A 16,026-nucleotide genomic window follows, 5' to 3' on the forward strand; every position below is an offset into this window, starting at 1 on the left:
TTCCCAGGATAACATCGTTGGTGATCATTACAACAGGCAGTGAGGATGGGCATGGCACTGGGGAAGGGCAGAGGGAAGGCAAGAGCAATGACTAGCAGAGCAGCAGTCGGTGTTTTTACAATTCAGCCTCGAAAGGAAAAAAGAAAGCGCCCTCTGGTCGGTGGGGGAGGCGGGAGCCGAGGCAGGGGGACGCCAGCTAAGTGGCCCGTCACTCTTCTAACACTCTTCTAATCGCTTCATGTGCCTGAGCTCACTGAATGCTGGAAACAACCCTGCTAAAGTAAGTACTTTTATTATCCCCATTTTACAGAAAAGGAAGTGAAAGCACAGAAACGTTAAGGAACTTGCCCAGGATCACACAGCTCATAAGTGGCGGAGCTGGGAACCCAAACCCAGCCGTGTGTTTCCGGAACCCATGACCCCTACACTGTCCCAGGTCTCAAAGTGGTCCTCCGGGGGCTGGCAGGGGGGGGGGCAAGCCTCCAGCCCCCTGCAGTGGAAGGAGGACCGTGTTACCAAACAGGACCCCAGCCTGTCCTCGGATGTGCAAGTCCTTCTGCTTATCTTGGAGTCAGCCTGGAAAGCAAATTCTTCCCATGCTAAAAGTATGTCTCCTCTGACACATGGAACCAAGTTTATCCATTTAACTGTTTGATTTAGTTAGGTATTTTTTTCCTCTCTCCAACAAATTCTAGCAATAAGGTCACACATTCCCCCAAAGATCTCCAGCAGAGGGGGTTTCTGGGCCAACCCCACTCACCTATGGAGACACTGCAGCTCCTGGCGCAGATGAAAGTTTCATTAGCTTTATTCACTTCTCCCGACGTAATTGGCCAGCAAAGTCTAAATGCTGATGTCACGACTAATTAGTGGCGGCCTCTGCCCTCCTGGCCGCAGTTTCCCATCTGGCTTGTTTGTGTGCAGGGAGCAATGTCATAGGGAGCGTCTTTATGAACTAGCTCTCCTATGGAGATGCTCTAATTATCATTGAAGAAAACAAGCTTTTTGATGTTGTGTAGACAGTTCAGCATCATCTCCCCAACAGGGCTGGTAATTGTAACACCCTTTCAGTGCATGATGTGTTTTTCTGAAGGTGATAACACCAGATCCTGGAGAACTAGAAATTAGGAGCTCATCTCTGCTTCTCTGTCCTGGACACCTCACTGATCTTGGCTCAGGTTGGGTCCTTCACGGGCTCTAACACCAATTGTCTGCTTTGGGGTGAATTTTGCCAAGCATCAGAAATTCGGATCAAACCACCAATGCAATCATCGTGCCCCTGGGTACCATTTATCGTCATGAAATTGAACCCAGCAGAAAGGAAACCCATCCAACACCTAAAGGATTAGAGCATATACAAATAGTAATTGATACTGATAAATTTCACAATGTGCTTTTCTTTGAAAAGGAAAAAGAGCAGGGGACTCATTTGAATTCCCCTGTGGCAGGGTTCCATTGAGTTTTGAAGGAGTAAGGATTTTTATCAAAGTTAACTACAGTCTGAGAACATCAGTCTGGCAATAGCACTGTCTGCTAGACAGCAGTGGATAGATATGGAATAAAGCAAATACAGCAAAACTTTAATGGTAGAACCTAGGTGGTGGGTATATTCATGTTCACTGCAAAACCTTTACAACATTTCATTATATTTGAAATTTTTTTTTATTGGAGTGTAATTTCTTTACAATGTTGTGTTAGTTTCTGCCGCACAGTGAAGTGAATCAGCCATACACATACCCACACGCCCTCCTTCTTGGACCTCACCCTCCATCCCCCACATCTAGGTCATCACAGAGCACTGAGCTGAGTTCCCTGTGCTATACAGCAGGTTCCCACTAGCTATCTGTTTTACACATGGTAGTGTATTTATGTCAATCCTAATCTCCCAGTTCATCCCACCCTCCTCTACCCCCCGGGTCCACATGTCCATTCTCTATGTCTGCCTTTGTATTCCTACCCTGCAGATAGGTTCATCTGTACCATTTTTCTAGATTCCACATATATGCATTAATATACGGTATTTGTTTTTCTCTTTCTGACTTACTTCACCCTGTATGACAGACTCTAGGTCCATCCACGTCTCTACAAATGACCCAATTTCATTTCTTTTTATGGTTGATTAATATTCATTGCAGCAGTATTTATAATAGCCAGGACATGGAAACAACCTAAATGTCCATCGACAGATGAATGGATAAAGAAGATATATTTGAAAATTTTTCATTTAAAAATATTGAGAAAAAAGGTATCAGAACCCAAATCTCTTTCACCCCATTAAGGAACTTAACAGCTGTCAGAAAGCATTTGCTAGACAGCAGGCTCTGGGCTCTGACTTTACATACACATCCTATTTCATTTTCATAAAAACCTTATGAAGCCATTGCTCTTATACTCAGCTTACAGGTGCAGAAACCGAGGCTTTAGATGATAACTTGTCCAGAGTCTGCAGATGGTGGATGTCAGAGCAAATATTTAAAGTCCAGTTTTCTCCCCATTCTGTTCTTCTGCCCACAACAAGAATAGGAACTGGCTGCACTGGAAGGTCACCACCTGCCTCGCTGTCTTAGTTTTGGCTGCTGTAACCAATTAACACTGACTGGGTGGCTTAAACAACAGACATTTAGTTCTCATAGTTCTGGAGGCTGGAAAGTCTAAGATCAAGGTGCTGGCAGATCTGGTGTCTGATGAGGGACCGCTTGCTAGTTTGTGGATGGCTACCTTTTCATTGTGTCCTCACATGGCAGAGAGCAGAGACAGGAAGCAGGCTCTCTCCTATCTCTTTATAAGGGCACTAATCCCAATCATGAGGGCTCCACCCTAGTGATCTAATCACCTCCCAATGGCCCCATCATCAAATACCATCACCTTGGGGGTTAGGACTTCAACATAGGGATTTGCAAGGGTGGCGGAGACACAAACATTCAGTCCCCAGCACTCACCTGTAACATTCATCTAGGCCAGTTGTTCTTATCCTTCCTTTCGAGAATTTGATGCCATGTAGAATCCCTCCATCTTCCAAGGCACATCTGCACATCATTTTACACACAAGACTAATGGGTTCATGGCCTCCCTGAGGCCCATCCATGGGCCTGAGAAGCCCCAAACCCCTTTGCTCATGACTGAATTCCCTCTACCCTACCACACATCTCTGTGTTCCAAACTTCCCCACCCTTGCTCCAACTGTTTCCCCTTCCTATTCATCAAATCCCCCTGGAATGTAAATTCCCTGAGGACAGGACACTGTCCCTTTCTCCACTGTATCTCCTTTGCCTAGACCAGCACCTGCCCAGAGTAGGTGCTCAAGAAGCATTTGTTGATTGAAAAATTCCAAAAAATATTTGTTGAGCCTTCCTACAGACTCTGGAGATAGAGTGGTGAGTAGTCACAGCCGTGGTCTCCATGCTCACAGAACTATCAGAATGTGTTAGTAATTTACTGCTGTGTAACAAATCACCCCAAAACTTACCAGCTCAAAGCAATAAACATTTATTATCTCACATTTTCTGAAGGTTGGGGATATAGGAGCAGCTCTGCTGAGTGGTTCTTTTTCTTCTTTTAATATTTATTTATTTTATTTTTGGCTGCATCGGGTCTTAGTTGCAGCACGTGGGATCTTTTTGTTGCTGCACATGGGCTCTTAGTTGCGGTGTGCAGGCTTCTCTCTAGTTGTGGCATGCAGGCTCCTCTCCAGTTGTGGCGCTCAGGCTCCGGAGCGCGTGGGCTCAGTAGTTGTGGCGTGTGGGCTTAGTTGCCCCGTGGCATGTGGGATCTTAGTTCCTTGTCCAGGGATTGAAACCTTGTCCCCTGCATTGGAAGGTGGATTCTTAACCACTGGACCACCAGGGAAGTCCCCTGCTGAGTGGTTCTGGCTCAGTCTGTCATGAGGTTGTTGTCAAGCTGTTGTCTGGGACAGCGATTATCTGAAAGCTGTGGAATCTGCTTCCAAGCTCACTCATGTGGCTCTTGGCAGGCCTCAACTTTTTTTTACAAATTTATTTATTTATTTTTAAATTTTTGGCTGCGCTGGATCTTCGTTGCTACACATGGGCTTTCTCTAGTTGCGGCGAGCGGGGGCTACTCTTGGTTGTGGTGCATGGGCTTCTCATTGTGGTGGCTTCTATTGTTGCGGAGCCCGGGCTCTAGGCATGTGGGCTTCAGTAGCTGTGGCTCGCGGGCTCTAGAGCGCAGACTCAGTAGCTGTGGTGCATGGGCTTTGCTACTCCGTAGCATGTGGTATCTTCCCGGACGAGGGCTCGAACCTATGTCCCCTGCATTGGCAGGCGGATTCTTAGCCACTGCACCACCAGGGAAGCACCAGTCCTCAACTTTTTGCTGGCTGTTGATCAGAGGCCCTAGTCCTCAACACATGGGTCTCTCCATAGGCTGTCTGGAGAGTCCTTTTGACAGGGTGGCTGGCACCCCCCAAATTAAGTGACCCAAGAGAAAGAGAATCCCCAAGAGGGAAGCCTTAGTCTTTTAAAACCTAATCTTGAAGGTGGCCTACCATCACTTCTGCCATATGCTATTGGTCACAGAATCCAATCCTGGTACCTTGTGGGAATAGACCCCACAAGGTGTGAATACCAGGAAGTTGAGAGTATTGGAGGCTGTCTTGGAGGCTGGCCACCACAGTCGTGGTGACAGTAATCAAATATCACACTAATGAATATACAATTGAAAACTGAGGTGTGTGCTCTGAAAGTACAGACCCTGGTTTTGTGAAAGGAATAACATGAGGTCTAACTCAGACATAGGTGGGGGTCAGGGGTGGCACTTTGACAACAGCCTCTGGGATGGCAGGAGATGATTAGTAAGAGACATGGAGAAAGGAAACAAGGTGCCTCAGATCGTTCGTTCTCCATCTTGGCTGCTCACTGGAGTCATCTTAGGAGATGTTAAAAATACTGATGCCAAGAATGTACCTCCAAAGACTCTAAAAGGTCTTTGGAAGTGAAGCCTGGGCATCGGGATTTTTTTTTAACTTTCCATATCGATTGTAATGTTCAGCCATGTTTGAGAACCCCTGTTCTAGGATAGGGGAACCTGAAAGGCTGGGATGGCTGGAGGACAGAGAGGAAGTGACATGGAATAGGTAGGAGAGGTGGGCAGATGCTGGACCACGTGGGGCCTCCGAGAACACGTTAGGGAGGTTGGTCTTGGAAAGTATGAGGATGGTGTGGGAGAGTGAAATGATCCAATTTGCAGTTTGAAAAGATCACTCTGGCTGAGGTGGAGACTGGATTCGGGGGGGCGGGGCAGAGCTCAAATGCCCATGGGGATGCCATCTGGGGATGTTCGGACAATGGTCCCGCCTATGACAGAGGATGAGGACTTGGACAGAGACATGGCAGGCTGAGTCAGATGTTCTATGTCACCAATTCTTATGATCCAATCAAAATATTTTATTTCATTAATGGGAAACTGACTTCAGAGAGGTGATGAGGCTTATTCAAGGTAATTCAACAATAGGAAAAAGCAGAAGGAAAGAGAAGCCAAGTGGGCCCTGAGAATCCAGTGTTGTGGTCCACATGATAAAGAAGATAAGAGAGGGAAAAAAAAGAAAAAGAAAACAATGATTAAACTATCAGACTAAGATAAAAGACACATCAAAAACACACAGGCTCCCCAGCGAGAGGATCAAAAGGTTACCAGTAATTTAACAAACAGATGGTGTAATTATAAAGCTGTCAGAAATGGCAGCCGGGGTCAGCCCCATGACCCGTCCCTCCATTCCCGGCAGGGACACTGGGGGAGAGCGGGGGGAGAGCTGTCAGCCTTCCTGGTGCTCTGGGGAGGATGGTGCTCCACACCCTGCTTCCCTTCCCCACAGTGGCACCTTTGGCTTCCTCTCCAAGACAGCTGAAGCCTGTGACAGCCTGTCCCACCTCTGCAGTCACATATTAAAAAGCTATTTGCAGCATCCCACTTTTATCCACACATTAAACAGAAGGGGTCCTTCCCTTTCCCGTTGGTAATGACCCGCTGCCTCTCAAGAGGTGGCTTTTCGGTGTCTTTCCGGAGAAGAAGAGAAGGTGACTCACATCTCACAAGCCTGAAATCATTAGTTTCAGGACAAATGCACGTAGATGTGGGTAAATGCTTTAAAGTTAATCCCTGTAGTCAATAGTCTCTACATTTATCAGGAAAGAAGTAGACGGTACAAGGTTTTAAAAGGAACACAGAGACCAGAGACAAATATTTCCATTGCGTCGTGAGTTAGATCATTAAGTGGGCACTAAGTTCTACTGAAGGTTTAGGGAAGAATGTATAATTCTGGAATGTTAGAGCGAGGAAGGCCCTGTAAGAAAACCTAGTCTAGCAATGGCCAGTAAGGGGCACTCTTTCCGTCATCTCCCCTCTCACACCTGTGCCAGACGTTTACTTCTACCAGGGTGGTCCTGTGACTCATTGTAACCACGTGAAATATGGCAGAAGTAACAGCATGCCAGTTCTGGATCCAAGAAGCCCAAGTCATATGAAAAGGACCACATGAGGAGAGAGAGAAGAGTGCCAGCCCTCCAGCTGTCCCCTCCAAGGCACCACACGCGCGAGTGAGGTCATCTTGTCAGAACCACCATAGCTGCCATTGCACTGCAACTGCATGAGACCAGGTGAGAGCAGCTGAAGAACCACCCAGCTGAGCACAGCCTCCCCACAGATAAGCAAATAATGGGAATGCATTTTACTGAGGAGGAAAGTGAGGCATAGAGAGGTTCAGTAAATTCCTTGAAAAACTTAATTGTGATATGAAGGGTGCATTGGTATTAACAGGGGAGACCACTCCAAACACAGGGACTGTGGAGGTCCTATAGCAGGAAGGAACCATGTCATGCAAGGAACACCATGGGGATAGTGGCATTTGATGAGGCGGGCAGCACCCAGTGATTGGTCCAGGCACGGGCATGTGGGTTCTAGGTACTTTGGCCATAAGCATCTTTGCCATAGACACCTTTGCTGCAGCAATTTTTCCATAAACATTTTTGCCGAGTAACCGATTGGCTGTAAGGCAATTTTGCTGTTAAGAGATAAAATAATGAAAAATAAAAGAGGGACATTAAAGAGGACATGATGAAACATGAGAAATGATTAACAAAATTAAAAAGACTTTATCATGAACTACAAAATATTTGAATACATTTAAAATGTGCGTGGATTCATAGCAGTAGTGTGCAAAAAAACTGATTTTATTTTGTGGGTTGTACCAAAGCAGCTGTCTTCCAAGTCTTTTGTTCATAATATTATGCTTTTTTTTTTGTTTTTTGCTTGTTGATTTGTTTCCTTATGCAGCATCATGCATTTTTGCTAAAATTTCTTCCTTCGTTGAGAAGTATCAGTTTCCCAATACTAGGATGCATATTTGTAATGCAACACAAAAACCTTCTACACTGTTTGTGTTCTTGGCGTATGGTCATATATTCATCGATAGACATTCCATAGTTCTGTGGGACATGCGGGTTCAACTCTGGTCCTTCAAAGGCCCTCGGTCTCTTTCTCCTTTGATGTGTGTATTTCAAAATAAGAAACCAACTCTTGGGCAAATCCTCCTCATCAGTCACCTCAGTAACGCCACCAATAACGTCAGTGATGGAGGAAGTGCTAAAACATTTCAACCAGTTGAAAACCCAACTGTCAAAACACACTGTCAACCAGTTATTTTATCTTTGGTGGCAAAATTGCCTGATGGCCATTTAGTTATGTGGTGAAACGTTTGCAGCAAAAATGGTTGAGGCAAAGATGTCTACGGCAAAGAAGCTTAGGGTGAAATTTTGAGGCCTGGGGCATGTGACCCAGTTCTGGCCAATGAGATGTAAGGTGAATTCTGCAGGGGCTCTGGGGAAAGAGTTTCCTCCTTGGTTAAAAGGAAGGATGTGTTCCAAGGGAACCCCTCCCTCCCTGCCCGCTTTTGGGCATCATGAGGTTGTGGCGTTTGTGCAATCCTCGGAGGGAGGTAAAACAAAACAAAACAAAAAATTGCAGGGAAACTACCCCAGAGTCCATGTGGATATCGTCAAAGGGCTGAATGAAGCACTTTGGAACCACCTACCCCCAGGCTGCTCATTCAAGGACAGAATAAATGTCTTTGTTGTTTGGGACACTTTTAGCCAGGCATTCTGTTACTTGCAGCCCAAAAGTATTGCACTGTTTTTTCAGAAGAGAACTGGAGAACTGGCTAAGGGGAAACAAACAGCTGGGTGCCTGACTACCAAGCCAATGCCCTCAGCAGCCCTCCCACTCAGAAAAGCCCGTGACTCAGAACTTGGTCCAGGCAGAGAGGAAGCTTTGCGAGATCATAGGGTCACGTGTACCTGGCCCCTACACACTGCAGCATCTCTTAGCCTGCAAACGAGCTGTGTTCCTGTGATGCCACCTGTGATCTGTTGTTTGAGTTTTGTGAACTATTCTAGCAAATGATGGAACCCAAGGAAGGGGTCATGGGAACCTCCTATTTGCAGGCAAGTCGGACAGACTTTGTGGGTAACCTGGGGACGTACTACTTTTGATCGTTGTCTGAAGTTGTTGGGGACAGTCGTGTGGGATGGATCCTTTAATCTGTAGGGTCTGCACTAACTCTGAGTAGTGTCAGAAGTGGATTGTAGCATACCTAGCTGGTGTTGCAGAGAATTGCCTGATACGTGAAAAACCCACACATCTGGTGTTAGAAGCAAAATGTGGTAGCAGTGAGGGAGCAGGGGAGAAACGCAGCGGTGCTTTTCCCAGAAGCCTCCTCTTCATCCCAGCCCACTGCTCGAGTCCTCTCTGAACCTTCATTTCCTCATCCATAAAATATAAATAATCAGAGCTACCTCATAGGATTGTAATCAAAATTAAAGAAGATAAATCTGGAAGCATTTTGAAGAAAAAAAAAGCTATTAAAAATTATGTATGACCCTGTTCCTGTTAAACTGTGAGCAAAGAGCACTTCACCTTAAGAATTGTTTTAATCCCCAGTTCTTAGCAAAGGATTTGGCACAGGCTAGGGTGCTTGATAAATGTTTGTTAATGAAATAAATAGTTGATATTTGGTGAGCTCTTATTAGAGATTATCTCATTTAATACTTACAGCCCCTTAAGACAGATAGATATTATAATTTTTTTCTTTTATTGGCCACGCCTAGTGGCTAGCAGGATCTCAGTTCCCCGATCAGGGATTGAACCTGGGCCACGGCAGTGAAAGCGCCGAATCCTAACCACTAGGCCACCAGGGAACTCAGATAGATATTAGTATTAATGCCATCTTACAGATGAGGAAAGGAAGGCTCAGAGAAGCTGGGTCACTTTCCCAAAGTCATACAGTAAGTGGTGGAAGCAGGCCTTAAACCCTGCTGTCTCTGCCCTCTGTGCTTATACCTATAACCACCACATTAGACTGGACACGGGGTTGGCTTCAAGGCACGGGAGCGACTTCCTAAACCAGGAGGAGGAGTCAAGAGTTTGAAAGGACAAGTGGGCTACGTGGAGGTGGCGGGAAGAAGCCAAGTGATCTGGGAGCTGATCGGGAAACTTCCGGATTGGACCTGTGCTTCCGAGTTGGCAGGGCAGGGGCTCTGCCTTCGACACGCTCATCACGCAAACCGCCCCCTGCAATGGGGGCTGGTGACAGATGCAGCGCGACCCAGCAGACACCCCTTGCTCACCCACTTTAATTAGGAGGAGGTGTCAAGACCCATTAGGATCACCTGGGAATTCCATGCTGGGACCAGCACCTGCGCACACTCCAGAACTCTGCCTTCCCACCCTAGCTAGTGTTTCATCAACATTTATTCATTCATGCATTCATTCCTTTATTGCTAGTATTTTTTTTAAGTATTAATCATTTTTATTTTTTTTTTATTGAAGTGTAGTTGATTTACAATGTTGTGTTAGCTTCAGGTGTACAGCAAAGTGACTCAGTTATATATATATTCTTTTTCAGATTCATTTCCATTATAAGTTATTACAAGATATTGAATACAGTTCCCTGTAATTTTTTTGAATCAAGCAGATAATACAGCCACATGGTAAAATTGTCAAACAGCACAAGAAGATATACGACAAAAAGTAGATCCCCCTTTCACGCCAGACCTCTGAGGCCACCTCCTCCCAACCACGGCTATTTTAAGTTTCTTGTGTGTCCTTCCAGAAATGTCTTATGCATACACAAATGTGCAAATGTTATTGTCTCCAATTTTTAAAAACATATACACAGGAGCCCGCCTGCCGCAACTAAGGAGCCCGAGTGCTGCAACTAAGACCTGGTGTAACGAAAAAAAAAAAAAACAAAACCACATACACACAATTTTTCCCAGTTCATAAGGCATTTTGGACATCTCCGAATAACACCACATGACAAACTGTTACATTCTTTTCATGGCTGCCCAGCAACCCATGACGTCTTGATTTCCAGGTCATCTGATGATATTTATGTTATGCCCGATCATTTGCTATTACAAGTGATGCTTCAATGAGCTCTTTAGATCATCCGTCTTTGACTGATGTCAGAATATCCACAGGAAACCAATTCCTAGTCATGGAAATGCTGGGTCAATGGCTAAGTGTATTTTTAATTTCAGTAGATATCACCACCCAATGCAGTGTCACCAACTCACTCTTTCCCCAAAATGTGTGAGAGTCTCTGGGGCAGGATCCACTTCACTCCATTTCCTAATATGTGGGTCCAGCTTGTCTCTTTGAGATTCCACAAACGTTCCCTCAGCCCCTGCTAGGCGTCCACCTCTACCTAGATCCTCTAACACAAGTTATTAACCAGGATTATGAGGCAGGCTGGCCTTTAAAAGATTTTTTTAAAATATCATTTGGATAATATAAATAATGCATGCTCATATAAGTGATTGAATAGACCTCCTAACAGTGAAGGGACATGTTTACAACATGATAGTAAATGGCAAATATAGAATGCCAACAGTGATTCTTAAACTCGGGTCTGTATCAGCATCCCTGGGATCTAGTTAAAAATACAGACATCAGGACCCCAGCCCTACAGGTCCTGACTCAGTAGACTTGGGATAGGGCCAGGGCAAAAATCTGTATTTTTAACAAGCTCACCAAGAGATGCTGTACATTCTTAAAATGTTATATATCCACTATAATCTCAAATATGATCAAAGAACAAAAAATGGGGTTCATCAAAGAGTGAACAATGCTTATCTCTGGGTGGAGTGAGTCTGAGCTAGTTTCTTCTCGGCGCTTTGCTGTGTTTTCCAAATTTTCCAACTCAGAAACTCTGATGTTCAGAAAATAAAAGGATGCTCTAAAAATCTGTCCCCACCTTTTCTCCCTCCCTCCACTATTTCCTTCCTTCCTGATTCATCCTAGATTGAAGAAGACTAGAAGGGTGTGAGACTTGGTTATAATACCTGATCCTGGATTGGATGGGTTTGCCGTAAAGAACATCATCGGGGCAATTATCAAAACGTGCATAAAGGGTGAGAGGCGTATGGGAGTTCTTTGTTATAATTGTGCAACTTTTATGTAAGTTGAAAGCTCCAAGACTTTATGGAAGCATCTCACCATCACCTTGGTGAGATAATAAAGCTTTTCTGTAGCTTGAATTCTAAAGCATCATAATATGCCTCCATACTTAAAAAAAAAAGTCTAATATTGGGTCTTTCTGGAATACCTTATTGACGGAAGTCCATGAATCTTCTGCCATAAAAAATATTTATCAAAGTCAGGAAATTAACATTGATGTGGTACCATTATCCAATCCATGGATCAATTTTCCCAATAATGTCTTTTACATACAAAATTTTTCTGTTGTTTTTTTGCGGTACGCGGGCCCCTCACTGCTGTGGCCTCTCCCGTTGCGGAGCACAGGCTCCGGACGCGCAGGCTCAGCAGCCACGGCTCACGGGCCCAGCCGCTCCGCGCCATGTGGGATCCTCCCGGACCGGGGCACGAACCCGCGTCTCCTGCATCGGCAGGCTGACTCTCAACCACTGCACCACCAGGGAAGCCCTACATACAAATTTTTAAAGTGTATTTTCTCATTCAGGATCCAACCCAGGATTATATATTGCATTTGGTGGTCATGTCTCTTTAATCGCCTTTCATCTAGAATGTTCCTCAGCCTTTCTTTGCTTTTCAGGACCCTGACATTTTGCAGAGTACAAGCCAATTATCGTGTAGAATGTTCCTCGATTTGGGTTTGCCTGACGTTTTCTCATTGTTAGATTCAGGTAATGCAGCTTTGGCAGGAATGCCCCAACCTGATCTTGTGTTTTTCTTTGCAGGTCAGAGGAGGAGACTCACGGTGTGGCTCGTCTCATCCTGATGTCCTTAACTTTGATCGCCCAATTTAGGTGGTGCCTGCTGGTTTTCTCCACCGTCGAGTGGGCTACTCCTGCCTTTGTAACCAACCAGGAATCTGTGGGGAGTTATTTTGAGACTATATGACTATCCTTTTCCTTATCAAACTTTTCACTCTTTCATTTTAGCTTCCACTGACAGTTCTCCACTGAAACAAGTATTATGATGGTTGCCAAATCTTACCTCATTGTTGAAAGGATTAAAAGCAAGTATATATCAAAGGACTTGACCTACTAGTTATTTTCTTTAACAAATTTATTTATTTATTTTGACTGCATTGGGTCTTTGTAGCTGCGCATGGGCTTTCTCTAGTTGCAGTGAGCAGGGCCTACTATTCGTTGCAGTGCGTGGGCCTCTCATTTCAGTGGCTTCTCTTGCTGCGGAGCGTGGGCTCTAGGTGGCGCAGGCTTCAGTAGTTGCAGCACACAGGTGCAGTAGTTGCGGCACGCGGGCCTTAGGGCGCAGGGGCTTCAGTTGTTTTGGCGTGCGGGCTCAGTAGTTGTGGCTTGCAGGCTCTAGAGCGCAGGCTTCAGTAGTTGTGGCACACGGGCTTAGTTGCTCCGCGGCATGTGGGATCTTCCCGGACCAGGGCTCAAACCAGTATCCCCTGCATTGGCAGGCTGATACTTAACCACTGCGCCACCAGGGAAGTCCTTGACCTACTAGTTATATTTCAAGGAAAATCGTGTTGTATGTCAATTATATCTCAATAAAGCTGGGGGAGAAAAAGGGAAAATATCTCAAGGAAGCAATATAAGATGTGAACAAAGATTTGGGTACAAAGATTTTCATGGCAACATTGTTAATAAGAGCAAAATTGGAAAGTCAAGCACTATAGTAAATTGATATCAAGAAATATGAGGCATTCATTTAAAGCAAGTTTTTCAAGAGATTTTCACCACCGAATGCTAAGTAATGAAAGCTAAGGTATCAAACTACATTGGGCTAAATGCAATTTGGTATCCTAACTTGGATCCTAGAACAGAAAAAGGATGTCAGTGGAAGAGCTGGTGAAATTCAGATAAAGTCTGTAGTTGAGTTAATAACTGTGTACCAATATTAAATTCTTGGTTTTAATAAATGTATCATGGTATGTAGGATATTAATATTAGGGGGAACTGGGTCTGGGCTATACCGGAACTCTCTATACTATCTTAGCAACTTTTCTGTAAATCTAAAAGAATTCCAAAATAAAAACTCCATTTAAAAAATTGGGAGTGATGGATCTGTTCATTATCTTCTTCGTGGTGGTGGTTCCATGAGTGTATACACATGTGAAAACATTTTAAATTACACACATTAAATATGTGCAGTTTATTATATGCTAATTATACCTTGATCAAGCTTCTTTTTTTTTTTTTAAGAAAAATGGTATTTGGTAAACTCTCCATTATGGTAAAATACAGGCATTAGGAAAAATACTGGCTGGAAATAAATCAAAATGATGTTGGTATCTGTAGCTAGTGGGATTATAGGTGACTATCATTTTATTTTTATAATTTGATGTAATTTGCAAGACGTGCAAAACTTGAATAAACAGAGGGAACCACTATTTTTAAAAGGGGTGGTTTGTAATAATAAAGCTTTGCTTCTTTGTCTGTGAAGCCTCTGGCTCCTGGTGAGAGCTGATGCCATTCCCCACCTATGCTCCTTAAGACAATGCAAATAAATAAAACCTGAAGAAAGAAGAAACCCCCCACCCCCCACCCCTCACAGCCGGGGCCCCTCAGATGGCCTGGTAGTAAAGAGCCTGAAAACATGCACCTAACGCTGGAGATCTCAGAGCAGTGGTCCTGAGTTCCCTGAGTGTGTCGGGTTGCTTGAGACAATGTGGGCCCCCAGTCCCCACCAGCAGCGGTCGTGAGTCGGTGGGTTTGGGGTGGGGGTGGGGGCGGGGGCGTGGCCGGGAATCGTTCGCCCAGCACCTCGGCTGAATCTGACCCAGGTGATGGAGATCGGGCCCTGGGGCTTGAGAAGCCAGCCGCGAGTTGGCCCGAGGGTTGGCCCGGGGCTCCACCAGGTGTGGGCCATATTACCCCGCTTGGCTTAAAGCCCACGTGACCCCAGCCCGTTGTGGCTGGGCCTTCCGGATCTCCCGCAGGCCCTGGAGGATGTCTCTGGAAGCCAGAGAGGTGAGTACCCCCCCCCCATCCACAGGGGGACACGGGTGGGGCTGGGGCAGCTCCGTGGACCTCAGACGTGTGTCTGTGACCCCGGGGACCCGGCCTTGGGAGCTTTCACTCAACTTCCGGACGCAACTCACTGCTGGAGGGTAGGGAGGAGAGGGGAAGGCGGGTGTGGTGGGGTGGCCGAGGGGACAAAGGCTAGCCTGTGCCGGTGACGGGCAAGCAGAGGAGAACCCCTGGCACCTGTGACACTGCAGGGACAGGCAGGGACAGAATTGCTGGGAGAGGGAGGAGGGACCGGAGGCCCCATGCTGGATATGAAGGCTTTTTAAACAGTAAGCTCTGCACTCTGGGCCCTGTTGTTAGAGAGAGAGGAGGGGTGAGCGGAAAAGAGAGCAGCAGCCCTGTCCCTTTGTCCCCTGCACTGGCTGCGACCTAATTAGGAAGCAGCTGAGATTGCTGTGCTGGGAGCAGCTGCCCCCTCCCAGGTAATAACTCAGCCTGGGGGACACAGTTTCTACGTCCCTAGCTCCTGCAGCACCTGTGTCTCCACCTGGCTCCCCTCTCTCTCCTTGACTGGGAGGTCCTCCCAGGAGGAGCCTGAGGCTTCGTGCAGCAGCCTAGCTGGGGATGGAGCAGGGCCCTGGGCAGGGAGTGGGTATCATAAGTCCAAGAGTGGCCTTCCTGTTCATCTGCAGGCGTGGAGGTGGGCACAGAGAATCCAGTTAAAGGACGGATTTTCGTGGTCTGGTGGTGGCAACTGACCATCCCAAGATAGCTTGAGAGAAAAGGGCTAGAGCTGCCCAAAGAAGGCACCCCAAGCCCAGCCTGGGAGGTCAGGGAGGGTTTCCTGGAGGGGGGTAGACAAGCAGGGGTTGGCCCCTCGGAGGCAGAAATCAAGGCGGAGGTGGGAAGAATCCTCAAAGATGCTGATTCTCAAAGTGTGGTCCCCGGATCAGCAGTCGCAGCATCGCCCCGGAGATTGTTAGAAATGCACATTCTCGGGCCCCACCCAGGCCTCCTGACAAACTGAGGGTGGGGCCCAGCCATCTGGATTTTAACAAACCCTCCAGGTGATGCTGATGCCCAGGACGTCTGAGAAGCAGTGTCACCTGGTTACTTAGCAACTGAAATGTCACAGCTCAGATGATCCCACCTGCCTGTCTAGACCGCAGCAGGTCTGGGTGCTCCAGGGCCTGAAGCTCGTACGATTTGGTGGGCCTCTTTAAGAAAAGACTGCGGAATCATAGATGCCAAATCAGTTACTGGGTTTCGGAAGGGGCCCTTGCCAGTGAGGGAAGCTGAAACATCATTAGCCTCGTGTTAAGCTTGCCTCTGGATGGACAGCTCTCAGTGTCGGCAGAGAGAAGGTAGATGCTGGAAGCAGAAAGCACAGGACCCTTTAACCCACCAGTTGGCCCGTGGTTTTGCCCCGGTGGAGAAACTCTGCGTGGCTTACGTAGACGGTCAGGAAGATGCCTTGTTGCTTGCTTACCGCAGATGGGGAGGCACGTCATGCTTATTAAACACGGCTGGCGGGGCCCCGCCCAGGGTTTGATTCAGTAGGTCTGCAGTGGGAACCGAGAGTTTGCCT

This window comes from Grampus griseus, assembly GCF_964374135.1.
Source record: "Grampus griseus genome assembly, chromosome: 14".
In the NCBI taxonomy this organism is placed as follows: Eukaryota; Metazoa; Chordata; class Mammalia; order Artiodactyla; family Delphinidae; genus Grampus; species Grampus griseus.